This window comes from Peromyscus californicus, unplaced genomic scaffold (genome assembly GCF_007827085.1).
Source record: "Peromyscus californicus insignis strain IS unplaced genomic scaffold, ASM782708v3 Scaffold_10__1_contigs__length_136768540, whole genome shotgun sequence".
Taxonomy (NCBI): domain Eukaryota; kingdom Metazoa; phylum Chordata; class Mammalia; order Rodentia; family Cricetidae; genus Peromyscus; species Peromyscus californicus.
The window spans coordinates 70,969,978-70,997,092 of record NW_026294391.1 but is presented as its reverse complement, the minus strand read 5'-3'; positions in this window follow the sequence as shown (position 1 = coordinate 70,997,092).

Sequence of the window (27,115 nt, the reverse complement as noted above, 5' to 3'; positions counted from 1 at the left end):
AAAGGTGTGTGTGACCACTTCTTGACTCTGTTTCTCTCCTAGACTGGATCAATCTAATGTAACCCAGATGGTCTTGAAATCCCAGAGATCCAGACGGATCTCTGCCTCCCAAGTGCTAGGATTAAAGATGTGTGCCACTACTGCCTGACCTCAATGTTTAATCTAATGGCTGGCTCTTGTCCTCTGATCTTCAGGCAAATATTATTACAGTACAACAAAATATTAGCACACAACAATGAGAAAAGTAAATAGCAAATCCTTCTAATTATTCTTTTCTTTCCCCATGCAGCCTCTGCTAACCAACATTCCACTATCTTTTTGTATGAGAATGAGTTTTAAAAATTAAGCATATGTCATATTATTTGAATACTGAATGTTTCACAGAAGCTCATATATTATAAGCCTCGTCCCCAGATGATGGTGCTATTGGGGATATGGGAAATTCTTCAGGAAGTCAGGACTAATTGGAATAAATGTGTCCTTGGGGGATGTCTTTAAATGTTATCTTACTGTTGGCCCCTTTGTCTTTTTCTCTTGTTGCCATGATCTCAGACACTATCTTCTTCCATATGCTCCCCATCATGGTGTTCTTGCTTACCAAATATACATCAAGTCATACATCCCAATGACAACATACTGAGTTATCTGATGTGGGAGCCAAAATAAATATTTCCTTTGAATTTGATTATCTCAGGTATCTGTCATAGTGATAAAATAATAGTGAGGTCATGAAACATTTGTTTTTCAGTACCTGTTCTATTTTACATCTAATGTCATCCTGTTGTTGAAACTGCTAGAATTTCCTACTTTAAAATTGTATAGCATCCTGGGAGTCTGTGGGTGCATATAATTTGGGATTATCTTCATGTCCAGGCAACATTTTGAAATTGCCTCTCTGGCCTCGATAATAATGTTGGCTCTGAGGTCTGTTTGATACTAGCCATCCAAGTTTTTTTTTTCATATTTAGGTGATATTCCCATGCATAATTTTCTTTACATTTTACATTGGATCTGTGTCTTTCTACTTGTTCAGTGATAACAGTGTACATGTCTTTGAGGTTAAAATGACTATGGCAAAGGTTATTTATTTGATCTGACAACCTTGCTTTCAATTGGTTTGTGTATGCCATTTACATGTGATGTCATTCTTGGCATACATGGATAGAAACTATATTATGATATTTTTTTAGTCTTAGTTGGGCCAGTGAAATGGTTCAGTGGAAAAGGCATTTGCCACCAAGTCTGATGACCTGAGTTTTAGCTCTAGGATCCACATGATGGAAGGAAAGAACCAATCCACAAGGTTGTCCTCTGACCTCCATACTCACACTGTGACCCATGCATGTGCACACACATACACATGCACATACAATGAATGTAAAATAGTTCATTAAAAATAAGGTTATTGTTACATTTACAAAAAAAAAGAAAAAAAAACTTTGCAAAAAAATGTAAAGTATCTATGTTTACTCGTCAATTGATGTACACTTAGGCTGCTTTCTTATATTGGCTGTTATGACTAATACTAAAATTTATGTGAAACTTCAGATATTTCTTTATCATACTTATTACAATTCTTTTGAATATAAACTCAGAAGTATTATCATTGGATAACCTTATAATTCCAATTTTTTGGAGATAGGGTTTCTCTGTGTACCCCTGGTTGTTCTGGAACTCACTCTATAGACCAGGCTGTTCTGGAACTCTCTCTATAGACCAGGCTGTCCTCGAGCTCAGAGATCTGCCTGCTTCTGCCTCCCAAGTTCTGGGATGAAAGGCATGCCCCACAACATCCCAGTTCCACTTTTATTTTTGAGAAATTTCCACACTCATTTGAGAAGTGGCATTATTAACTTATGGTAACACAAACAATGTACAAAGTTTTCATTTTCTATTTCTTACCTACATGTAGTATCACCCATCATTTTGATAATAGCCATTCTAACAATCATGAGGTACCTTCTATCTGTAGTTTTATTTGTCAGTACATTGATGAATATTAATGTTGAATATTTTAATATATATCTTATCCATTCATATTACTTCTCTTATAAAATGTCTGCTCAAGTTTGTGGATGATGTTTAGTCTTAATTTGTTCAATTTTTGTTATTTATTTCCTGTTCATATTTTAGATATTAATGTCTTACCAAATATTTCATTTGCAAATATTTCTTTATTATTCCACTAAATTTATTTTCATCCTATACTGTTAATTATTTCCCATACTTTATAAAAACTTTTTGGTGTGATGCAATCAAGATACGTGTATTGGTTTTGTTGTTTGCTTTAGTAACTGTAGTCATGAGATTATTGCCCAGATCAAGGTTATAAGAAACTCATCCTGTATTCTCTTCTAGTATATTTAAAAGTACAAGTCTTATAATTAGGGCTTCTATTAAGTTTGAGTTGTTCTGCTATTTTCTATGCAGTATGAGATAATGGTACATATCCAGTTTTCTACCACCAATGTTTGAGAAGTTCATTCATTCATCGGTGTGTATACTGAACAAAACATAATTCAAGAATAAAAGCACAATTTTAACAATATTGAAATATTTATTTTAGAATAATTTTAATCAAAGAGGTAAAAAAATGACATAAAAACTATATTCTTTTTATGAAAGAAATTGAGTAAGGTGTGAATAAATGAAACAAAATCTGTAATGATAGGTTGGAAGATTTAATATTATTAGAACATTAATACCACCCAAAGTACTCAGTAGAGCTAATGCAATTGTTCAGATTCAGAAAATTCCCAAAATATCCAAGAAAATAGGGGAATCAAATATTACTGTTATGCTAAAGGAATCATTCAATAAAATCACTCCCAATGTTATTCTGCTAAACTCATAGATCATGCCTTGTTTATCTGTCATTAGAAGGGTTTCCTACTGCAGCAGATGGGGAACAAATACAGAGATCTATAACCAGATAATATGCAGAGAGGGACAGACCTTGGAATACTCAGCCCTAAAAGAAATGTCTCCATCAAATCCCTCTCCTCAGTGCTGAGGGGACTTGGCAGAAGATGACACAAATGTATGTAAGAGCTAGAGGGGTTAGAAGACATAAAGGAATCAGGTCCTTGGTAGACAAACAGGGCTGGAGCACATAGAAACTCAAAGGGCAGCATACATAAGGCAAGCAGGGGTCTGCACCAGATGGAGCTCTAGAGCTGAAAGGAGAAGTGGACATACATCCCCATCTCTAAACCAGAAGCAAATGAAAAACTTCCTTTTCTCCAAGGGTGTCTCACTGGGTAAACAAACCACACTTAAGGGTAAGCCCCATTCCCAGCAGTAGATAGCCAATAGATGAAGAACTCAAAGGTGTCCCTGGAGGTTCTCTTTCTAACATTGTTAAGTCAAGGTTTGGTTTTGGTTTGTTTGTTTGCATGTTTGTTTTTTAACCTTATGGGTTCTCTGTGTAGTATTATGGCTTCTGGTTTAGGGTTTTTATGAGATTCCTCTGTGTGTTTGTGTCTCTATGAGTTCCTTGTACTTTTTCCTTGGACCTTTTTCTTGTTTGGGAGCTTTGTCGTGTTACAATTTGTGTTTTTATGATTTACCTTATTTTATTTTGTTATTATTCTTTAGATCCCTGTTTTTTTGTTTTTTTTTTTTTTTTTTTTTGTTTTTTTTTTTTTTTGGTTTTTATTTTGGTTTTTCGAGACAGGGTCTCTCTGTGTAGCTTTGCGCCTTTCCTGGAACTCACTCTGTAGTCCAGGCTGGCCTCGAACTCACAGAGATCCACCTGCCTCTGCCTCTCAAGTGCTGGGATTAACGGCCTGCGCCACCACCGGTTGGCTCCTGTTTGTTTTCTAACGAGAGACAAAAGTGTGGATCCAGATGAGCAGGATGGTGGAGAAAAACTGGGAGGAGTATGAGGAATATAAACCCTGATCAGAATACATTGTATAAAAAAAAAATTTTCAAGAAAAGAAAACAACAAAATAAACATGTTTCCATTTTAGCCTCCCTAGAGCTGGGATAACAAGCATATTCATTCTATCACGATTGATTTATTGAGAATATTTATAGAGATAATCACCAGAAATTTGGACCCATAAATTTCTTTACTTGTGATGTTTTTGTCTGTTTGGGGTATCAAGTATGATAAAATGAATTACCAGTTACATTTTTAGAAGATTTCAACAATGAAAGGCCTGAACTATTCTTTGAATGCTTGGTAAAATTCAGCAATGAGGTTTACATTAATGAGGTTTTTGTGTTTGTTTGTTTGTTTTGTTTTAATATGTTTGAGTGTTTTGTTGTTCCTTACATACTTGTCTGTGCACCATGTGCCTACATGGCATCTAAAACAAACAAACAAACAAACAACAAAAGAAGAAAAACAGAAGAAGGTACTGGATTCTCTGGAAGTGGAATAACAGTGGTTGGGAGCCATCATATGGGTGCTGGGAATTGACTCCATGTTCTTTGGAAGAGCAGCGAGTTTTCTTAACTGCTTAGCCATACAAACCAAGGAATTATTATTTAATAAATCTATTTATACTTGGTCTGCTTAGGGTTTTAATTTCTTCTTGACTCAATTAAAGCAGGTTGTATTTTTCTCAGTATTTATCTTTTTTTCCCAAGATTGTCCAATTTCTTGATGAGGATTGGACACAATAGTCTAAAATTATAATTTTTTATTTTTTGACATCTGCTATAATTTTGTCATTTAAATTATTAAAATCACTTTTCTAAAAAGTTAATTTACAAAGTGACAGGTTTCTATGTGAAATTTACATATTTCATTTTGTTTGATTTGTTTCTACCAAGTCTTTGCTCATCTGATTCCACAGTTCCTTTCCCAACTGCACCTTTCTTCATTATTAGTGTAAGTATTAATTATTGTGAAAACCCCATATTAGAATTGCTTTGGGGCAGCCCCTAGGTTTGAATATATAGTATTCATATCTTAAATTTTTGAGTAGCCTGTAGAATGAATGAATTATATTTATTATATTATCCATAAACACTAAGGTATTATTTTTTTAAAAAATACCTATATCTTGTTATTTATCACAAGAGTACATGAGCTTGGAGAATATTGGACTAAATGAAACTATCCAAGAGCACAATTAGAAGAGTTACATCTCATATATAGAATATAACTACATTAAAATCAGCAGCATTAGAAAGCAAAGTAGTGGCTTCTAGAGTTTATTAGAGAGTGGAAATAGAAAGGAAATATATTTGAGGGGCAAAATGTGCAACATAGAAGAACGAGTTCTGAGGTTGTATGTTCAACATGAGGACTCAGGTTAGTAAAATTTTACTGTACTGGGGATTTGCAAAATGAGTTTACTTTAGCTATTCTACACACACACACACACACACACACACACACACACACACTCACGCACGCACACACATACACAAACACACAAAGCGACTCCCTGAGATGATGGGAATGATAATGTGTTACAGTAATACTTTAAGTATTTCTATGGATCTCAAAAAAGCATTGGTAAAATTTAACTATGAATAGAATAATCCATGTTTAACATAAGCTATCAAAACTTAAAATGGTATGTACACTTAAATGTATATACCTATATAAAAGAAGTATGTAACCTTGAAAAGTCAGCCATGGAGACAGTGAAAAGACTACTGCTGCCAAGGGCGTCCGAAGTAGAGGATGGGAATCGGCAGAACAGAAAGGATTGTAAAGATAGTAAACCTATCCTATTTAATGCAGTAATTACATATATTATATATACAACATATGTATTATATATGTATGTATATATATATACACACATACAAGTCCAAAAACTTCAATTATAAAGTGATAATAATAGTAGACCCTGGGTAGAGATTAGAGAGGGAAGTAATGGGAATCTTCAACACTTTCTGTATTTTAAGTATTTAGCTTAAATCAATGCCACTAGTTTTGTAAACTGCAGAAGATTCATTGTTAAATAGGTGTCCCATATGTTCTAGTTTTATTTCCTGAAATAAATTAGATTTTTCAAAGGACTCTGGATTATATTTCTCAAGAATGTTATCTATATTCAATAATTTTCAATTAGCATTTGGTGATTTCATAGTTCCTTGAAGTTTTATTGATAAATAATCAGAAAGAGAAGTCATGGAAAGGATGTAGTCATTAATAAGAATATTTCCTAAAGCTTAGTTGACTTTTGTGGCATACACATATAAAATATTGGTCAGAAATGACACAAATATATATTGTGTATTTCCTTAAGAAAAAAGTAAACAATTTAACCTTTCTAACTACAATGAATACATCTTTAGTAAATTGTTCATATATGGCCAGAAGTTATATCATTTTAGTTCACATCTAGGTAGTTGCCTATAGGTAGGTCATTATAAAGGCATGTACATGATGAGAGTAAGAGGTAGGTTGCAATCCATTTATAACCTCAGAGATAAATAAAATGAAAATATTGATTTTTCTCATAAAATTCACTAGAAAGAAATTTGCCAATATCTCTAGGCATAGTAATGTTGGGAGATGTTTTATTGAGCAACAACAAAAAGTAAACATGTTTCTTCGATTAGGAAAAACAAAATCCATGAAGTTATTTTTATTTATCCTACTGTGACTCTTAAAACAACATATAATATAAAAAATGTGCAATGTCTTGCAAATGTGGTTTTTAATTTGAGCATGATTTTAAGGATATAAAGTTCTCCATTTTTCTCATGTTTTGGAATCATATTTTGCTTTTCTTTTCCTTAAACATTTTGCCATTTCTTCTCATCTTAGGCCAATTACCTATATCTGACATTGTTAACATTTGATCATAAATTATCAGTCATAAATATGCACTGTTTAAAGTTAGGGAGATGCTCAATAGGTAGAAGAACTTACTTGAGGACCTGAGTTTGAAGCTCTAGTGCTCACAAAAGCTTCACAGGTAGGACAGCTGTCTGTAAACCCAGTGCTTCTCTGGGAAGAAGGGGAGCAGACACAAAGATTCTCCACAAAGTTGTGGGTCAGCTAACTTAGCATATGTAGTGGAAAAACAAAAATTAAATCCTGTCTCCAATAAGGCAAATGGTGAAAACTGACAGATCAGGTTGTCTGTGAACTCCACTCATGTACCATGGCAGAGACATGTTCCTGTTCACACACAAACAAATATGGGTACACACACATATCACAAATTTATAGACAAATGCATTATCTTCAGTGAGTACAAGTTGTTATTTTGTGGATTATGTACATGGTGATTAGCTACCAGTTACCAAAAATGTATTGGTGTCACATTAAAGAAAGAAATAAAAGCAATTCCACTTGGAATAATTTAACCAAGATCAAATACAGATTTTAATTCTAAACTTCATGCTCTCTGCATCTTCGATTATCTGTCTGTCTGTTACATGAGTCTGAAGAATACTGTCTTGTAAATCAGTTTGCCCCCACGTCTGTCCTTTTGTGTGTGATTGTGCCTCCTGTGTTTTTTATCTCTGTGTGTATGTCTTGTGTCTATCTGTTGTGTGACTATGTATGTCTACCTGTGTCTGTCCCTGTCAAAGGGATTCACTTTGTCTTTATTGAACTGTACAGAAAGTATCACATGGAGAAGGATTGGGAAAGTTTACAGAAATCTTTAACAGAGTTTTACAAGACTTTAAGTCACTGACTCCAAGTGATTGTAACTGATGCACACAACAAACAGTACTACAAGCATCATTATTCATCAACCATTAATCATACATGGATGTTTTCAACCTTTATTGTAGATTTTTAAAGGTAGATTTTGCCCTCAGTGTTTGATGCTTTCAGTAAATGATACACATACATTGTTCTGGGTCAGAGGCATGGAAAAGCACATAGCGTAAGATTGCAGCCATACAGAAGCATAAGTTTTAAAACTTGATTATGTGAGAAATTCAAGGCAGGTAAGGTTGATTATTACAGAATTCTTTTAAAGACAGGCTAAAGAAACAAGCAGAGTACACAGTAGGATAGCAGCCTAAGTCTTAAGTGGTCTCAAGGAATATTATTAACTCTGGCTGAGAGATACAAAGAAAGTTACTGTCTCTTAGACTGTAAGAGAGATTTTCATAATATTGCATCACCACAGTTATTATAAAAGAAAAGTATTGATCGAAGCCAGCCTAGTCTACAGAGTGAGATCCAGGACAGGCACCAAAACTACACAGAGAAACCCTATCTCAAAAAACCAAAGGAAAAAAAAAAAGAAAACTATTACTGAGTTTCTTTCCTAGGTTAGTTTTATAGATTCATAATAAAATACCAATTGCATCTAAGTTGCCATGATCAAGTAAGTATATATTATTTATCTGCTGTTTCTTGATTTAGTAATGGTTAAAACCCCATCTTGTCTTTCCAAATATGCTTATATCACAATTTATCATAGCTACCAAGAAAATGCATATACAAAAAAGTGTTATGACTCATTTTAATAATTTTATTTGAAATATATTAACAAACCTGTATCATTTTAATATATATGTATTTAATTTTAATTGGATTAATCATTTTATACCTTTGTGGTCAATATTTACTTTAAACAAAACCTTGAACATCATTTTTTTCAAACAGTAGTAACTATTGCTATTTTTAATTAAAGGACGTTAAAAATGACAATTTTGTACAATTTGTTTCTTTTTGATAGCTTTGCCAAAAGTATACTTTCTTCACCCTTATATAACATAATTATTACCTGATTGTTGTTTCTATTTGGATCTTCACAAAGAATTTCAGAATCATTAACAGGGCTCATATTTCTGCATCCACAAAGCAAAATTACTGTTACTCAAACTACATTAAATGCTTTCCCTTAGTTTGAAAGACCATAATTATCTCTTTATCTTGATATGCAATACCTTGCATACCATTCTCTATTTCCATTTCATTCATTTTGATAGTTTCAAACAATTCTTTTCTTAGGTACAAACATTACAAAACCCTTGTTGTAAAAATTAAATGTATTCATTTTTCATACTGTGTTACATTCATCATACTCAGTAATAATAACACATTTTGACCAGGGAAATGAAAAATGTATTGGGTTATGCTGGTATCATCCAAAATATATGATGAACAAAAATCACATGTATAATTAATTCACTACATGAGGCACTTCATGCTAAAAGTGATAACAGAAAATTCTAAGGGATTTTGCAAAATGACTTACCATTCATTATAGGACAGATTTATAGTGTAAGAAGTTTCTGAGAATTCTCCCTATGAAACAGCTACCACTTTTAGAAAACAGAGGAATTTGATTTAAATATTTATTCTTTTGACTATTAAGTCATGTATGTGGAATTTGATTTAAATATTTATTCTTTTGACTATTAAGTCTAGTAAAACTAGCATTTTACTATAATATAAACACCTTTATTTAAATTGTATGTTAAAGTGCAATAAATGAGTATTTAAATAATATATTTCTACAGAAAGAAAGAAAATTCTTCAAATGTATAACTTACAGAATTTGGGCTGGAGAGATGGCTCAGTTTGTAGAGGCCCTTGTATGAAGTCCTGAGGACTTCAGTTCAGTCTCCAGATTCTACAGTTTGGCACTAGAGAAAGGATTATCAAGAATTGCTCTCTGATCTCTACCACATAAAAATATATGTTCATGCATGGGCACACACAGACACACACACACACACAAATGCTTAATATAAGAAATAAAACAAAAAAGTTATATAAAATATATAACAAAGTTTTGGGGGGTTTTATTTGTTTGTTTGTTTTTTAATGTATATGGGTATTTTGCCTGAATGTAAATTTATGTATACCATTTGTATGTCTGCTGCCCAAAAAAAGTCTCAAGAAGGTATTGCATACTTTAGAACTGGAGGGTTAGATAATTGATAGCTGTCATGTAGATGCTGAGAATCTAACCCTGGTATTCTAGAAAAGAGCAAGTTCTTTGAATTGTTGAACAATCTCTCCAGTCATGTTTGCCAAATTTTAAATAAAATGCATAGGTGTTGTTTTTAATATAGATCATATAGCCAAAATATTTTAATTTCTAAACATTTAAACACCTCTAAGTTACATTTATTATAGCTAAAGCAAGACCCTAAGAAAGAAAACATATATGTGATTGTCTTGAAATAACTTTTATATTAAGAACATATTCGTCAACATTTCTGAAGAATCTGTGTGCCTATAAAACTCTAAATAATAGAGATGAAGTAAAATATTGGATTGGCACATTCTAAATAACATTGCAAACCATAGAAAGATTCAATATTCCTTAATATTTTAAGTGATACATTAAAAGCAAATCCAAGCAATATATTACAATTAATTTGCACAAGACATACACAATTAACTCACACAAAATGTAGAAGTAACATATATTCACAATTGTTAAGTTCATAAACAGATTTTAAAGGTAAAACATTAATTTAGTGTTATATATGAATTTATAGTAAAAGATATCTGGATTTCAAAAGTGACCTATTATTTTTACTTTAGATACTTAGGGTAAATTACTAAATCTTTATAATTTTAATTTTGCTTACCCCAAAATGGACATATTTGTGTGTCTTTTATAATTCAGTTATATTTCATGTACAAGCTTTGCATATGTTTGATTAAAGTTGGCTTTGGGGCCTAGAGAGATGGATCACGGGTAGAGGATGCAGGTTTCATTCCCAGCAGATACTCATAAGTGCCTGTAACTTCAGCTTTAGGGGAATCACCCATCTAGAGTTTCTGTGCATACCTTCACATATACACATCCACACAAAAACACATACAAGTACACATAATTAAAATAAAATAAAAATATGTGGTTGTACTGTGGAATGTCATTCTGTATGCTGTGAATATGTGTTGCTCTGGTGGGTTGATAAATAAAATGCTGGTTGGCCAGTAGCTAGGCAGGAAGTATAGGTGAGGTAAGCAGACAAGGAGAATTCTGGGAAGAGAAAGACTGAGTCAGGAGTCACCAGTCAGATACAGAGGAAGTAAGATGACAAGGCAGAACTGAAAAAAGATATCAAGCCACATGGCTAAACATAGATTAGATTTATGGGTTAATTTAAGTATAAGAGCTAGTCAGCAATAAGTCTGAGCTAATGGCCAAGCAGTTATAATTAATATAAGCCTCTGTGTGTTTACTTGGGGAACATGAGTGGGAGAGATTTGTACTGGCCGGGAAAACTTCCAACTACAATTGGTGCCTCACCATTGGGCATTGATCCATATAAACCTAAGAAGTCTTAAATATTCTGAATGCACAGAAACAAAGCCATACTAGGCTCCCTGGTCTCAGAGTCTCATGCCAGCAGCAGTGCAGACTCATCTCCCCACAGTTGCCTGTGAGATGGAGCTGGCCGCCAGCCACCCTGAGCTAAGCAGCAAGGCTATGGATTTCCACCACAGTACATAGAGACATCTGCAAGCTGCGTGGTGGATATAGTTTTTGCTAGAAAATTAAAAAAAAAAAAGAAAAGGTTTCTGGCCTATATGCTGCTATAATGGAGGCATAGACCCACTGCTTCCAAGAGTTGGTATACACATGGCTTCCAGAGCTGGTGATAAATGTACCACCACTATGTTGAAAAGCTGAGGTGGGCAGAGTCAACAGCCAAGGCTGCTGCTTCTGTTCTAACTAAGGCTCTGCAGTTTAAAGCAATAGATTCACAATAAAACAGATTCAGATGAAATAAACCTCTAAATGGTTTACAATGTATATAAAAATATATGCAGGCTTGAAAGATAGAGGAAATGGAATATAGACAGTTATATAAAGAAATAAAAGTTTTAAAAAATAAAGTCTTTAAAGAGAAAGCAAAAGTAATACAAAAAATAAGCCACATAAAGATGGAAATCATACAGAGTCTGGATTATATTGTCTTTGGGATTTTTAACTGGAGAGAGATATAAGATTATAAAGGCTGCTAAGCTAAACGAATGTATGCATTTTAAAGGTGTCTTGACTTCAAAATTTGGATCTAAGGATATGTTGCCTTGGAAAGTAGGCTCTGCTTTTGTTTCCACAGGAAGCAAGAGGCTATGAATTTATTCCAGGTTAATATGGATCAGTTTTGATCAAGCTAGACCTCCTGAACCTTAACAGATGGTACCTATCAAAAAAGGTATAGCCAGTCTTCCCAGGACTTGACCATTATCTCGAATTTTCTCAGGATCCCCATAAGACTACCAGCACGCCCTATCAGCAGAAAGTAGCCTAGAACACTACACTCACATTCCCAAAAATTGGATTACGAATGCTCGTCTTTATTTAGGTTGTTGGTTACAAATTGTTATTGGTCATAGTCAATCTCTTTCTAAAAGAAGAAAGAGGGATATGATATAGATATATAGGACATATATATGATAAGATAAAAGGTTAGATTATTGAATCTACTTTTACAAAACAACAACTTGTTTAAAATGTTTTACATTGCTATGATTTTAGTTTATTGAAACAAATTTAAAGTTAATTTTATTATACTGTGTATTTCCACTCTTGTTTAAGGTATTATATTTCTGCAGCTCATTTAAAATCATAACATATTATTAAGAAATACAGATTAATAGTAGTCATCTATGATAATCAAACTTAAAGTCCTGTTAGTTAAATTTTCTAGGTATGCACAGATATATTTCAATTAGGGAATTTTCAAACACTTCAAAGACCTATAGAATATGACATTTAAAATTTTTTAAAAACTTAGGCTTTCCTGGACAAAAGGACATGTCTGTTCCTGGCAGCATCAAAGAGAAAGATGGGCATCAAAGACACTCCACAGGGCGTTTGCCTTCTTCTTGGCAGAACCGGCCATTTGGGCAAGAAACTGCTCTTGCCTGGACTGCTTCACAATATGTTGTGTAAACTGGACATGCAGGACCCATAGGAAGGTGACCACTGAACTTTGCAAGACGAGATGGTCTTCCAGGTTCCTGCTTCACAGAGGAGACTGCCAGACATTGTACAGGACACACAGAGAAGTGACTAAAAAACTCTAGGCCTATAGGCTGAAGAAGGATGCCCCAATATTACAGAGGAATTTTGGGTGACTGTCCAGGCAACTAGCTTTCTCTGTCATTTCCAGAATTTTGGAAGTTGCTTACAATGCATTTCCTGTTTACTTAAGTAATATTATATCCTTCTGGGGTCTTTGATGTAGTTGAAGACTAGATAGTTATAATTTCCCTTGGTTATGATAAAAGATAACTTAAATATGAAACCTTAAACTTAGAAATATAGGATAAATAGAATATTTTCTTTGAATTTTTCAAATACAAATAGACTATATATTATAATTGTAATTCTTGCTTGATAACTATTTTGTTATATGTAGTTTTACTATGTTAAAGTTAAAACCTTCCTTTTTGATTAGATAGAAAAGGGGAGGTGGTATGGGATGTCGTTCTATATGCTGTGAATATGTGTGGCTCTGATTGGTTGATAAATATAATGCTGATTGGTCAGTAGCCAGGCAGGAAGTATAGGTAGGATAAGCAGACAAGGAGAATTCTGGGAAGAAGAAGGCTGAGGAGGAATCACCAGCCAGACACAGAGGAAGAAAGATGTCAAGGCAGAACTGAGAAAAGGTACCAAGCCACGTGGCTAAACATAGATAAGAATTATGGGTTAATTTAAGTGTAAGAGCTAATCAGTAATAAGCCTGAGCTAATGACCATACAGTTCACAATTAATACAAGCCTATGTGTGTTTATTTGTGTCTGAACGGCTGCGGACCAGGTGGGACCAGAGAAAACTTACAGCTACAAGCACTTAGTTATTTAAGTTTCAAATATACAGCTAATTTAATATGAATTTATTGGTAATATTCATATAGAAAGGAACTATACTGTACAATTATTATTCTACTCTAATTAATTTGTTACATGTCTATCAGTTTGTTAATCATTCTTCTCATTCAATAGTGAGATATTTTATGTATTTCATAGTAAGTTACAGACATGTGTATAGTTCTCAAATATCTCATCCCAAATGTTGAACTAGTATTCAATATTATAACACAGAAATGTGAACATATTTTAAAAGTTAGAATGGCAATTAAGAATCTCTGCACTCTCCAAAAACAAGGATGGGGATTTTCAAATATTCATGATCTTTTCCCCAAAGATGTATCAATTGCTCTTAAGAAAATTGGGAGCTGAGATAAAAGATCTGAAAGGAACTATTTCTAAGACACAGATACTTAGATTTTCTCAAACATAAAATCAAAGGAAAAGGAAGACAATTCCAACAGAAATATTGGAATTTAGAATGACTACCAATCAGAGTCCATCTAACCTCCAACAAAGGTTGGAATACCTGAGGTAAACCTCTTGCAGCAAAGTTTAAAAAAAAAAAGGAAGAAAATGTCCACGAAATTCCATGCACTGAAACAGCATGTATATTATGAGCATGATGGTGTAGTATTCTGTAATTACTCAAACAAAATTAGTAGGAAATATGCCAATGCAACAAAAGCATGAGTTCTGTTAAAAAAAAAAAAAAAAAGAGGAAAGCTTGCAAAAAAGTCCTGGTTTTAGATTTCTTATTCTGGTACATTACAGGCTTTGTCATATTCCCTCAGAATGGGAGTAAATCTTTGTGTTAGCTATGCATCTGATAGAGGATTAGTGTCTTGAATATACAAAAATTTAAAACAACCATACCAGAAACCTAAACACCAAGGAAACAAATGATCTGATTAAATAACAGGCTATAGAATTAAACAGAGTTCTCAAAAGAAGAAATATAAGTGACTAGGAAATATCTGGAAAGAGTGTTCAGCATCATTGACCATTAGGGAAATGTAGATTAAATAAATGTAGATTTAATCTCACTTTAGTAAAATTGGTTATCATTGAGATATCAAATAGGAATAAATACTAGTGAGAATATGGGGCAAGATGACTCCTATTTATTCTTTGTTGGAGTAAAATTTGGTGTAGTTCGCATGGAAATTAGTTTGAAGTATTCTCAGAAAGCTAGAAATAGATCTATGATATGATCCTGCTATACCACTCTTAGGCATATAAGCAAAGGAATCTATATCTGACTACCGGGATACTTACTCATCCATGGTTGTTATTGCTGTATTCACAATAGTCAGAAAATGGAAACAGCCTAGATGTCTATCACAGTGAGTAAATAATGATAGTAAGTTTTCAACTATAAAGAAAAATAAAATTTACATTTCAGGTAAATGAATGAAATGGGAAAAAATACAACAAATGAGATAACTGAGGACCAGGAGGATGAATACTGTATGCCTTCTCTCATAAGTGGATGATTGTTCTAAATCTCTAGTTCTATATTTAACTTGAAGTTACTGTAGAATCCAGGAAACTAAAAGGGAAACACTGGAGGAAATGTCCTTAGAGAAGGGGGATAATAAGACATAAGTATAAAGAAAGTACAGAGAGGGAATATTGGAGGTGGAAAGACTTAAGTAGGGAGAAATTCATGAAATTCTCAGTTGAGCAAATAAGAGCCATTAAGGCTAGAAAAGAGACACAAGGACAAATGCAAATAAGAGAAGCCAAAGAATGATACTGTATGTTAAACTCAAATATCCCAATGATTATCCATAATATAAAAAAAAATAATTAGAAGTAATAAATTATCAGAGTGAATCAAATAAAAACAAGATATGGTTAGTTTACTTATAAGAAACACATTTTGCATTGAAGATTTGAAAAATAGAAGAAACAGAAACTATTACCCCATACATTAAGCATAAGAAATCTGATACAGCTATGTTATTATTATTTAACTTAAAGAGAAATAATTACAATATGGATATTTTATAATGATATAGGACAGTAGTTCAAGAAGGCAAAAAATATTTGAGCTATGTTCATTATTTGTTTGGTATATACCCATAAGAGAAGATAGTTATGTCAAATGGTTTCTCTCCTTCAAATTCAATGATGTAACACTATATAGTTTTCCATGTCTGTACTGATCTACTTTTCTAACAGCAGTTCATGTTAACTTGCACCATTAAGAGATGATTTTGCTATCTGCATGTATCTGGCAATACCATGCTATACACATTAAATATGTATATTTATAAAAAATTTACATTCTTAATTTTTAAAATTATCTAATTTGGGCTAAGTTGATAGTGTTTGTACTGCAAGCAAGAGGACCTGAGTTCAATGACCCTGAACTTACATTAAAAATAGTAATAACAGGGGCTAGAAAGATGGCTCAGTGGTTTAGAACACTTTTTGCTCTTGCAGAGGACCCAGGTTCAACTCCCAGTTCCCACATTGTGGCTCAAAACCATGTGTAACTCCAGTTCCAAAGGATCCAATATCCACTTCTGGCCTTCACTGGCACCAGGCATGTGCACATATGTACACGCTTACCAAACACTCATGCATATAAAATAAAATAAATAAATCTAAAAAAAATTAAAAAAATAATAACTGGGCATGGCAGCATGGGCTTATATTTCAAGTGCTGAAGATGTGGCTGGAAGGCAGGTCTGTAAGGCTTTCTGGCCAGTGAGTCTAGCCTAAATTGTGTGCTCCAGGCCAATCAGAGACCCTGCTTCAAAAGACAAGGTAGACTGTGCCTGAAAAATGATACTCAGGTTGTCCTCTGGTCTCTACATGTATGTACACACACATGAATGCAAGCCTACACACACACATGCAACTGTAGTTTCACAAACAGTCACATACACATAGAGACAACATACAATTGTCTAATGCAGTGGTTCTCAAACTTCCTAGTGCCGTGAACCTTTAATAAAGTTTCTCAGGTTGTGGTGACCCCCAACCATAAAATTATTTTATTACTATTTCATAACTGTAATTTTGCTACTGTTATGAATTATAATGTAAATATCTGATATGCAGGATATCTGATATGCTACTCCTGTGAAAGTGTCATTCGATCCTCCCAAAAAGTCATGACCCACTTGTTTAAAACTACTGGTCTAATCCATAAAGCAAAAATAACATAGAGAGCAATATATGCGTAAAAGTTTTATTTAGTGATTATAGCCACCTTTTTAAGATTTAATGTAAATGCACAAACGCTAATAAGCATATGAGAAAATTTATTAATATTGTCAACCATCTAGACATGACATTTGAAAAGTATTATACTTACAAACAGATATATATATATAGATATATATATATATATATCTATATATATATATCTTCCTAAGTTTACTATAATTATTCACTAAGATATGTTACATTCTGGCAATAACTAATTGAAATAAAAAAAAATTATAAACCACACAGTATTTTTCTCAACCACAGCATTGTTAACACAGAAGTTCATAGGAGTAAAGTAGGTAAAAAGTCTTTTAATAATCCATGGGTTAAATGATAAAAAGAAAACAGATGTCATGGTGCATATAAGAGATCACAACACCAGGGGCTAAGAAATGAGGATTGTGAGTTCCATGGAAGCCTGTGGTACATACTGATTCTGGTCTCGAAAATAAAATACAACAAATAGAAAAATAACAAAGCAATAAAAACAAAAAAATATGTAAAATGAGATGTTTTACATGAATACAAGCATACAAATGTATATGAAAAGATGAATAAAATAAGAGCTGAATGCAGCTAACCTCTCTTCTGGAAGAATTCTTGAAGATTTAGAGGCCCCTTTCAAACTTAATATGGAGCAGAGGACTAATAATCTATGCTTTCACATAAAACTCTCTTCAGGCCCTGCAGGAAATTCCCCTGGGTATATCAGACAATTTCTAGACAGTAAACAATCATCTTGGAGCATACCTTCAAATGCCAACTAACCAATCTAAAGCCTAAGCACTTAACCACTTCTTGTAGCATGCTTTTCTCACTTGTGCTTCAGTAATCAAACAACTAGGGAACAGAGTCTGTGCTCTAATGTCCCCCTCATTATTGAAAATGTCCAATTTTAACAGTGTTCAAGCTGACATATCCATCAGTTTTCAGGGAAAGCAAAAATAATGCTTCCTGCTGTATTTTTTTCTCATTCCTGAGCCTGATCCTGCCCGATATTGTACTATGTGAAATAGCATGCTTCTTCAGTTGTGCTCTGAATATAACATTTGTGTTTTATAGAGGCGGAATCAAATTCAGGACCTTGTACGTGGTAGGGAAGTACACTGAGAAATATCTTTAGCTCCAAACTGTCTTTGCTATGACAGTCGTCTCCTGATCTATTAGGCTTGCCATGAACTTTCCTGCAGTATGTTGCTTATGGTCTTGTGCTCTAGCTGACACTGTTGCATTGACCAGGTTTTAACAACCATTCTCAGCTTACACCCCACAGTTGAAAAGCTGAATTCTTTCAGTGTGCTGGTCTTTGCTGAATTATTTATATAGGTTTTGAGATCTGTTCTCAGGAACATTATTTTTTAAATATTTATTAACTAACCTTCTGAAATACTTCTCTGAAGGTTGTGAGATGTGACTTCCATTAAAGCAACATGGAATTGGCTGATAAGCCAAATAAGCAGCACCAACAGAGGTCAGATAAATTGAGTTATCATCCTGTACATTGCAGACTGTCCTGTGAAACAGAAGGAGTAGGATTGTCATAACTGCTCACATGTTGCAGCAATCCTTTCGAGGACATTAATCTCAAGGGTCATTCCTTGTCAACTTGACAGAGGTACCTTTTGTGTGTGTTTGCCATACCCTTGTGTGCTCCTGCCTGCTTATTACTGTCACAACGTAGTCATTGATCCACTGGGACACAAAAGAATCACAGCTCTGGAAAACAGAGTTGCTTACTTAAAATGAAAGGGAGGAGGAAATCTTTATTTACATCCCGCATAAGACCTCTGAAGTGCTTCCGTAACTAATTTTGGAATGTAAAATGCCACGGCAATATGTGAGGCCATTATATCTACACCATGTGTAAGCATGCCAAGAGTCAAACACTCAAAACCTAGAGCATTGAAAATCTCTAGAACTTATATAATGGGAAAGGGAGACTCCATGCCAAGCGATTGTGAACCCTAGCTGAATTAACTTTAAAAGGAGAAGACAATAGTGTGTGATGCTTGGAAAAGCTTGGGATGTCAAATCTCAATCCAAACTGTCTGTAGAGCTCAGAATCCATTCTACTGACCTGGAGAAAGTAGCTTTGCCTTAATGGGCCTCTATAAAGCCTAGTGAGCTCCATCTTTTCATATGGTAATTGAAATTCCAAGGAGAGACAAAGCTAATGTTTACCTTCCCAAGGTTACCAGGGAAACAGGAGGTGGGGTTCAAAGTCCGTTTAGAGGACTTTAAATCCTATTTTTTTATTGTTTACTTTTCCATATGCTCATTTAGACCATTTTTGAAGTTTTTCTGTTGTATAAATATGAGCACTCAGAAATAAATCCAGGCTTTATGGACACATTATTTTCAACAAAACTGCCAAGGATACCAAGAGTACACAGTAAGGCAGTACTTCAATATAGGTTTAGCAACACTGAAACAAAAGAATCAAACCCCATGATATCTAGAAAGCAAATAAAACATTCTGACTTAGGGTTTGGTTAATTTTAGTGTGTGATGTTTTCTTATTTGCAAGTTTTATATAGAAATGAATGTACATTACAAACATCCATTTAAGAGCTATATATGCCAGGAATCTAAAGCAACTTGAAGAAAACAGGTCAGATAGAAAACCTTTGAAATATTTACCATTTAACATTTTCTTGTTAATGAATTCAGTAACAGCAGCAGCAAAACCAAATGTAGAACAATGGTATTACTAGCAAACTGAATCCTTTCTGCAATGAAACAAAACAAAAATGATGTGGGCTCCAGAGAAGGTTCAGTTCTTAGGAGCACTGGCTGCTCTTCCAGAGTAACTGAGTTCAATTCCCAGCACCCACATGGTGACCCACACCACCAATAAAACCAACCACAAGGGATCTGATGCATTCTTCAGGCCTCAGCATGCTATGAACATGAATATGGCACACAAACATACATGCAAGCACATACAATTAAAAATAAAAAATTTGGCCATCCCATCACCAGAGTAGATCAGTTCGGGCTGTCTCTCGACCATTGCCAGCAGTCTATTGTGGGGGTATCTTTGTGGATTTCTGTGGGCCTCTCTAGCACTTTGCTTCTTCCTGTTCTCATGTGGTCTTCATTTACCATGGTCTCCTATTCCTTGTTCTCCCTCTCTGTTGTTGATCCAGCTGGGATCTCCTGCTCCCCTAAGCTCTCTTTCCCTCGCCCCTAGCCCTTCATAACCCCCACTCATGTCCAGGCTGTTCATGTAGATCTCTTCCATTTCTCTGTCATTGGGTGATCCCCGTGTCTTTCTTGGGGTCCTGTTTTCCAGGTAGCCTCCCTGGTGATGTGAATATCAGTCCAGTCATCCTTGTTCCACATCTAGTATCCTCCTATGAGTGAGTACATACCATGTTTGTCTTTCTGAGTCTGGGTTACCTCACTCAGGATGATTTTTTCTAGATCCATCCATTTGCCTGCAAACCTCATGATATCATTGTTTTTCTCTACTGAGTAGTATTCCATTGTGTATATGTACCACATTTTGTTTATCCATTCTTCAGTTGAAGGGCATCTAGGTTATTTCCATGTTCTGGCTACTACAAACAATGCTGATATGAACATAGCTGAACAAGTGCTACTCTGATGATGGGATGGCCAAACACCCTAATTGTCGTGCTAGAAACCCCATCCAACGACTGAGGGATCTGGATGCAGAGATCCATGGCTAGGCCCCGGGTGGAGCTCTGGGAGTCCAATTAGCGACAAAGAGGAGGGTTTATATGAGCGAGAATTGTTGAGACCAAGGTTGGATAAAGCACAGGGACAAATAGCCAAAGGAATGGAAACACATGAACTATGAACCAATGGCTGAGGGGTCACCAACTGGATCAGGCCCTCTGAATGGGTGAGACAGTTGATTGTCTTGATCTGTTTGGGAGGCATCCAGGCAGTGGGACCGGGTCCTGGGCTCATTGCATGAGTTGGCTGTTTGAAACCTGGGGCCTATGCAGGGTCGCTTGGCTCGGCCTGGGAGGAGGGGACTGGACCTGCCTGGACTGAGTCTACCAGTTTGATCTCAGTCCACAGGGGAGGCTTTGCCCTGGAGGAGATGGGAATGTGGGGTGGGCTGGGGGGAAGGGGAGGGGGCGGGAGCGGGGAGAACAAGGGAATCCGTGGCTGATATGTAGAACTGAATTGTATTACAAAATAAAAAAAAAATAAAAAAATAAAAATTTTAATGATGCAGAATGAAAATTTCACCTGTTTAACAAAAGAACTTATTTGTACAGTGTGTATTTAATAAATTTTTAACATCTAACTAGTGTAAATAAGTTAAACCGATCAGTAATGAGAAAATAACCTTATTTTAAAATGAGCAAGGGAAACAGATATGTGTAAAAATGGGCAAAGGCAGGACCAAATCATCAGTCAGTAAAAAAAATGAGACTTAAAAGCACACTGTGATATCATCTCAGACCTGTCATAATAAATAAACATTATCTAGAAGATGAAAGGTAAAAGTCAGCAAGGATGCAGACAGTGAAAACTTATGTTAACAAATCCAATTATGCAACACAATATGGAGCTTCCACAAATGAAAAAGAATTGAAACAGGGGTATCTTAATTCGTTATCAAACTAATATATCATTATATCGAACTAATGCATCATTAGTTCGAAGCCTGGCAACGATTTCTTCTTGTTACATCAGCGCTCATTTAATCTTATTCATTGTTTCTTTTCCTGTGCAGAGCTTTGAAGTTGGTTATGGTCTCACTTGCTCATGGTTGTGTTTGTTGCTCTGTATTTGATGCCACATCCAAAACATCACAATGAACAATGGTATAACAGTAATTCTGTGATGTTTTTTCCATGTGTGCTATCAGGAGTTCAGTAGTTTAAGGTATTACATTTTACTGTTCAATATATTTTGAGTTAATTGTTGCTATTGTTTATTATATTCCTGGAACCACTTATTGATAATACCATCTTTTCCCCATTATGCGACTTCAGTGACTTTTGTTTGAAAATAAAAACAAAACAAATAAAAAAATTAGCTTTCTCCTTAAAGAGAATAAATGTACAATCTAGAGCCAAATTTGCATAATCATGGTCTAGGAACACAGATTTAGGTTACCCCAAATTCCATATTCCAATGCAGAAGCATTCATTTTGGAGACAGATACTAGTAATTGGTAGTGTTCTTTTAATGATGCAAAATTGCTCCGGTTTTTCTTTATTCTTTTGCATTTGTGGTCTGCATATTAGAAGAAGCTGTCACTTCTTCCACAGTACGTAGAATGCTCTTCAAGAAATGATATACACCCACAGAAGACTGGAGGAAGGTGGATTGTGACACTGGAGTTACTAGCTCAGAGCTTCAGTTTCTATCACACTAGATCTGAAATGCCAATGAGTCTCACCTCACACAGGTAGAGCCTGCAACTTTGACACACATTAAGTCACTGGCATCTAAACTCTTAGAGGTCTTAAGAGGCTGTATGAGTAGTTTCAATCCTCCGCTATGCTGGCAGGTACAGTGGATAGCATTCCACACAAGCAGTGTCAGACAGCATGACCAACACTGATGTTACTCAGTATCATAGTGTCCAGCTACAGACATGTCCAAAGTTTTAGAGGCCAGTTGTATTCTTATGCATGGTGGCAAAGGGAGAGTTTGAAGGTACATGCAGGGATACCCCCATTGGTGCAGATAGGAAACTTGTCTATACACAATTTCAAGGGCCTGCTAAAAGTCACCAATGGGTATAGGCTGCCTTTATGTGCATGGGCCATTGAGGGGAAGAACAACTACAAAGAGTTGCAGGGGTCAGCTGAGGATCTATGCATATTGGTGTTGACAGAAGCTAAGATGCGAAGAAGGATCAATTATTTGTACACAATCAGCTGTGGGAGCTAGAACAGGCAGCATTCAGTGGTCAAGTTGTCAGTGCCAATCTTGTCAGTAGGCACATATTGCAGTAGGGTAATTTTCTTCGGGGTTCCTTGGAGTAATTTTTACGTACATATTTTATAGTTTTGTTCTATCCCTGTGGTGATGGCTTTGAAAATGAGAGGTGAGGTGGTGGTTTAAGCACCTGAAGAATGTGAATTTGGACTCTGGACCACCGTAACTAAGAAGCATCAGGTTTGTTTTAGAAAAGGAAGACTAACCCAGCATGCTATATCAATACTCAGTCTGCCAAGGCTGGTGACTTAGATTTCCAGGATGGAATAGTTGCAGTGGCAGCTTTTATGTGGCTGTAGCTTATAGTAACAAGCTCGGGTAACTCCGAGGAGAAGCATAGTGAGACAGTGAATCAAGTCTGCCAGGGTTGCAGAACTGAGCACTCCAACAAAGATGAGCTTTGCAGTAGCAGTCCTGTAAGTATGAGTGGCTCAAAGGAACAGCAGCTCAAACTGAGGGATGGTTTGTAAAGACTGCCAGAGGGAAAAATATATGGCAGTGAGGAAACTAGGGAGGATCTGAATCAGTTTTCTTGGCAATTGGATTCATCAGTGGTGGAAGCAGCCAAGGTTCCCTATGGACAAAAATCACTGTAGTTTATAATCTCAAATACTGAAAGATGCTCAGAAACAAGAGCTCTAGATAGCAGATCTTTTGCTCTTGAGATTCTCAGAGCGAAGTCTGCTGGAGTTGTGTACCTACCGAGCAGATGACGTGAGTCATGTTTATTGTAGCCATGAGGTTGATGCTAAAAGTACCCTGCAGTTTTATTTATGCTTGTCTCCATATTTCTTAAGTATGTATTTCTCCCAGAGATCTGAGTGTATACAAATGACTACCCCAGATACATAACCACGTGCTCTGGCAAGAGGCTTATCCCAGGGCCTTACATCCTACACAATCCGTGCACTGCTGTGTGATAACATAATTTGCATGCAGTGTGATCACATAATCTATGTGAATGCATGGCATAGCTGTCTAAGCTCATATGCACATGTGCATAGGGAATCTATAAACGCGGGTTCCACTTACTCCTCTCTCTTCCTGCACAATCTTTCCATAGGCGTAAGTAGCCCCTTCTACTTCCTTCCCTTAGTAAACTCAAAGTGAATCTTGTTGTACCTCATGGCTTTTCTTACATGGTACACAGCACCACTTAACGAATAACATTGCACAGTTTAATAAATAACACATTCAACATGTGTCTTTAAAAGTAAAGAAGGAAACATACATACATACAACAGAATACCATAAAAATTGCCTTTCCTCAAACATGAATCATGCGTAACACTTTTATGGTTACTGTAATTTCTTGAATATTTGTGTTCTCTAAAATATATTCACTAAAATGTTAATAATCTCTGGTTTGATAATATTTGAGAGTGAGATATTTAGAATCTAATGGACCATATTTGTAAAACTCCTGTGTATTAGATCACTGCACTTTCGAAAAGGAATCCAGAGACCTTTCTTATCCTCTTACTAACATGTAAGGATACAATAAAGCCTTCTGCCATTCTTAAGAGAGCTCTCGGCCGGGCAGTGGTGGCACACGCCTTTAATCCCAGCACTCAGGAGGCAGAGGCAGGTGGATCTCTTTGAGTTCGAGGCCCGCTTGGTCTACCTACAGAGCAAGATCCAGGAAAGGCACAAAGCAACACTGAGAAACCCTGTCTCAAAAAAAAACCAAAACGAGAGAGAGAGAGAGAGAGAGAGAGAGAGAGAGAGAGAGAGAGAGAGAGAGAGAGCTCTCACTAGAATTTGAGCATGTTGGTACCTTTATATGAGATGGGGAGCCTCCAGTACCCTGAGAAATAAATTTTTACTATTTATAAGACATATTACTTATGGTAGCTGCTAAAATAATTCAAATTAAGATAGTCATAACACACATTATTCTTAAAAACTGAAATAATTTATAAAATGTCAATAGGAACAGGAAGCACTTTTCTATTATAATTATAGCATAAATGAACCAGGTGTTCAAGTCAAAAGACTTAGAATGACTAAATGAGTATTTTCAAGTCTTATAAACACAAGAAACACTGTTGAATATCACAGAAGTGATTATTTGAAGTGAAATAAGCTAGGTGCAGTAAGACAAATAATGAATGACCTTATTTGTGGTATCAATAAAAAAGGAAAAGATAAAATGAAACTTACCAAGGCTGAAAGTAGAATAGTATTGACAGGGTGTTGGTGTTGGTGGTATAAATGGAAGATCAATTATGCACCATGATTATGTTTGGGGAATTTAATGCATAACATTATTAAGTTCATGAAACTATCTTTTATGCCTGAGTCATCCCTCTATCCCTGTTAATAACTTTGAAATTTAGGATAAAAATCAATAATTATCTTTGTTCAGATACTGTGTAAGAAATTTATTAAGATAATACTTAAATATCTTCATATATATGTAAACAATGTATACTGTAATAAAGATTGTCACAATTTTTGTTTGTAACATACACTTTAATAAATTTGACAAGTATTGCTGACATAGTGCATAATAAGTTAGAATCAAATTAAGTCTTTGGCACTTCCAAATTGTCTTAACAAAATCAATCTCATGAATTCACAGTGATAACAGTTAATATGACCCAGTGTGAGATAAAATGGTGCCTTCAGACAATAATATTATCATATAAAGCTTAATAAATAAAATAGAGAATTATTCCCTGTTATGTGAAACACATGCGAATCTGTTTAAGGGGTATTAAGGGTTTATTAAGATATGAAATGGGGAAAAATACACTCACGGATACAGAACCAAGTAAAAAGCTGTCATTGTCCTCTATTCTGCCCTGGAACAAATGGATCTGGCCAAGCTGGTCTCAGATCATCCCAAGAGAATGACCACACACCCTCTCCTCAGATTTTAAGCAGTCATATAACTCACCAAGAGGCCACATCCTAGACTGGTACTCCAAAGATATTGGCAGACCGAATACCCACAACATTTCCCTTTTTTGTCTAAATAAGAAGGTTCTAAACCTAATACAAAATTATATACAATAAAATGATTATCAAGTATTGTCCAGGAGAAAGAAAGAGTAATAGCATAAACAAAAATAGAACTACAAACAACAAGAACCACATCAAACAAAAAACACATATTAAATGTCCAGATCATAGGTAATGGCAAATTACAGAGATTACTCCAATAGCTGCCCTATCCTGAATAGTCTAAATCTAGTACCTGACATGCTCTTAGCTATTATTCAAGAGGAATATAACTGTAACCATCTAGTCTTCAACCCCATCAAAGACCTGAGAAGGAAAATAATATTACCTGAGTGAACAGGAAGTACAAGGAAGCAACTTCTGAAAAATGAAAAAAGTGACAGAGACAGTTGGCTTCCTGGACAGTTACCCAATGTTTCTCTGCAATGTAGGGGCATCCATTTTTGGCTACAGGCCTAGAATATCTGACAGACCATTTTCAAAAGCAAGAAATTTTGAGAGATTGTCCTACTCTGTCTTGGCAAGGTTCATCAATTGCTTTTCCTTGTGTCCTGCTAGTCCAAAAGGACAGCATGCTTACTGTCAGCAGCAGAGATAAAAGCAGTTCTATGGCCAATAGGTCACTGTTGCCAAGAAGAAGACAAATTCCATGTGGAGTGTGTTTGATGCCCAACATCCTCCCAGAAGTAGATCAGTGTTGCCAGGAGCAATCTTGTCTCATGTAAACAATTCTAAGTTACTGAAACATTTAACTCGTCAGTGTCTTGCTAGTTGCTAAGTGTTAGTGGATCAACTCACTCCTATATTTTTTATTCATCTGTTAAACCTTTGAGATTAATGAAATGAGCAAAAATGCTATTTTATGGACTGTAGTAAATGACTTTGCAATCATTATAAACGATGGAGCTCAGTGGAATGCTTCTATTTTCCATCAACTAGGGTATCATTGCTAAGGAATGGAACCAAGACTTAGCAAAATGAGCCAAAATGTATATGTCTTTCTTAGCATTGGATTTCCTGATCAACCAGTTTCCCATCTTTATATTTATTATAAACTACTGAGATGCATTCTAATAGTTGTCCCTTTTAAAATATTTTGCAGATGCTCAAAATATCTATATCGCACAAGTCTCTCCTTATTTAAAGTCTACAATATGACTTTTTCTCAGACATTTCTTTATCCCATTACAGAGAATAACCAAGGCACAGATTTGACTTCTCCAGATACACAAAAGTGAATGCTTATAAAAGATG